General features: G+C 48.9%; 1 non-coding gene across 1 annotated transcript; it reads right to left on the bottom strand.

Moving 5' to 3' along the window:
- Positions 1-1,003: 1,003 nt before the first annotated feature.
- On the bottom strand, positions 1,004-1,120 carry LOC128108095 (small nucleolar RNA SNORA26). Its single transcript, XR_008217309.1, has one exon. It is a non-coding gene; the product is annotated as a small nucleolar RNA SNORA26 (small nucleolar RNA).
- Positions 1,121-2,825: the final 1,705 nt, after the last annotated feature.

Below are 2,825 nucleotides of genomic sequence, written 5' to 3'. Positions count from 1 at the left end.
GGGTGCATTTTCTTTTTTAAACTGCCATTTTTCATTAGACTATAAACATCAAGAGAGCAGAGACTAAGCTTGCTGAGGAATGGGTCTCCCATGCTTCACATTGATAATTTAATAACTGTAGCAGCATCTGTGACCCCAGGCAGGCACCAGGCTCCTGATACATCTGCATTAGTAAGGCCTCATCTAAGCTGAATAACAGTCCTTTGAGGAAGGGGAGTGAGAGTCCTGGTTAAGTCCCCATGAGCATGGAGGTCAGAGGACAACTTTCTGTTGTTGATTCTGGTTTATCACCTTGTTTTGAGTAGGGTTGCTCTTGTTTCTGCCATGTTGTGTCCTGCAGGCTATCTGGCCTGCATGCTTCTACACAATTCTGTCTCTGTCCCATCTCACAGTATATATGATGGAGGTGAGGGGACAGATGCACACCACCACCTTGAACTCAAGTTGCCAGGCTTGGGGGCAGACACTTTTACCCACTGAGCTACCTCACCAGTCCCACCTTGAAACAGACTCTCCGGTTGGCCTGAAACTCACTATCTTCCTGCCTCAGCTTCCTGTGCACTGGGATTGCAGGAACACCTCCCTGCAGTAGAGACATTCTTCCCACTAAGCTAATCTTAAAGGTTGAATTTTTTGTTTGTTTGTTTGTTTTTTCCGAGACAGGGTTTCTCTGTGTAGTTTTGGTGTCTGTCCTGGATCTCACTCTGTAGACCAGGCTGGCCTCGAACTCACAGAGATCTGCCTGGCTCTGCTTCTCAAGTGCTGGGATTAAAGTCATGCGCCACCAACGCCCAGCAAGATTGAATGTTTTTAACTCAAGAGCCCCAACTTCTACTCCACAAAGACAGAATCTTATTGTATAGCCAAGACTGGCCTAGCGTTCCCAATCCTGACTTAGCCTCCAGGTGCTCACAGTGCATCATGCCCAGGTCTGCAGCTTGCCTTTTATGTCACAGGGCCCCTCCCTCTCTCCCTCCCTTCCTCCCTTCCTTCCTTCTGGTTCAACTGTGACTCCAGGCAGGATGCAAATAGTAGTATTTTAATCTCTTCTCTGGGTGGTGTAGAGAGACTCACTTTACCCTTCTCTGGACTGTGTTCACTTTTTCCTTCAGATATGTTGCCTTCCTTCTTCTCTTCCTCCTCTCCTTCCTTCTCCTCCTCCTCTTCCACCTCCTTCTTTCCCATATCCACCCCTCCCCCTACTTCCCTTCTTGAGCTGCGATGGAGCTGCCAGGCTGTGTTAGTCTCTTGCAGCACAGTGTTAACTGTGGAAAGGCAAGAAAAGTCACTCACTTTTGTTCTTTCAAGGTTTTCTACCTCTCCCCACGCACACGTCTGGCCAATACTTTGTGGATCTCAGCAATTCCTTTAATGACTTTGGAAACCTACCAGAAGCAACTATTTGGCTGAGGGATCCCAGTTTAAGGGAACACATTTGATTCAGACTCCTGTACTAAACTTGTGTCCAGCGATCTGCCAGCTGCCTTAGCATGAGGCTGGAGTCGGATCCGTTCATTCACTGATAGGTAAGGTTATATATTACTTAGAACTAAAGCTGCACCTGTGCAGACAGACTTCCAGAGTCCCAAGTCCACCCTGGCAGGCTCTTACTGCCTCAGATGAGGCTAGGTTCAGAGTCCCCCTCCCCACATCTGACTCTGTGGGAAGGAGAGGCTGGCCTTTTGCTTATTTTTCAGTCATGAATCTGACATGTGTCTTACTGTATATGGGCAATTGTACCCACCCAGAGGGAGACTGTTACCCAGTGGAATTCCTGGGCCAATGGCTGGAGGGCTTCCAACTGTGAGTATAGGCTTATTTTAAACCTCTTAGGAGTACTGGACTTAAAAGCAATGTTCTGGTAAGTTATGAAAAGATTCCTCCAGTCATGCTAATCATCACTTCTGGAATGTGTTTGTTGGGTAGATTTGGAATTTGGATTGTTTTTCTTCTTTAAACAGGTCTGGTTTCTGCCATCCCTATGGGGTAGGCATGTCGATGGGGTGAGGTGCTTGGTGAGAGGTGCTTGGAGGCCAAGCAACTGAATCCCCACTAATCCTAGCTCAGGAGGGCTTCAGGGCTGAGCTGAAAACTCCCTGCCTGGGCACCTATCCAGCAGGAAACAGAGCTTTGCAAGGTTATGAAACAACACCCCAGAGAGCTACTGAGCCCATAGCTCGGGAAGGGGAGGAGGGAAGGGAGGAGATACCCAGAGGGCCTTGCCATTGCAGGACAAGGGCAGTTCTCAGCAGACAAAACCTAAAACATCCCACAAGTGTAAGAAGAGATACTTGGCCTCCTCAGAAACCGAAGGAAAATACACACTCTAGCAACAGCAGAACATTATCTTCCTCCTATCAGACTGGCAAATATGAAAACATAACGACCCCCAGTGTTGGAGAGGGTGTAGGGAGTGGACATTCTGCTCTGCTCCAGGAGGGAATATGGAACGTGTGGCCACCCTGCTGGAAATGCGGGGAAAGTCCCAGGAGTCAGCATCCCAATACTTGTGCTCTTCTATTTCTAAGAGCTTGGTTTAAAGAATCGAGCTATGTACAGAGACACGTGGTCAAGGATGGTCGCCGGCCAGCATTGTTCACAAGAACAAGACTGGCGCTGGGAGACTGCTCAGTCTGCGACCCAGAGAGGTCGAGGTCACTTGCCCAAAGCCACCCAGCTAGTAAGAGCTGGGTTTTGGGTTCAGATCCGAAGCCATGTCACCAGCCCGAGGCTAGACTGCTTCTTACTTCATGGAAGGAAAAGAGGCGGCAGGTGTGGGTGGAGGTCCTCCCAGTGTTTGCAACCTACCCCATGCGCTTGCACTA

Source organism: Peromyscus californicus, unplaced genomic scaffold, assembly GCF_007827085.1.
Source record: "Peromyscus californicus insignis strain IS unplaced genomic scaffold, ASM782708v3 Scaffold_12__1_contigs__length_115047231, whole genome shotgun sequence".
In the NCBI taxonomy this organism is placed as follows: domain Eukaryota; kingdom Metazoa; phylum Chordata; class Mammalia; order Rodentia; family Cricetidae; genus Peromyscus; species Peromyscus californicus.
Note: the sequence above shows the minus strand (reverse complement) of the source record. Positions and strands in the feature narration are given on the sequence as shown.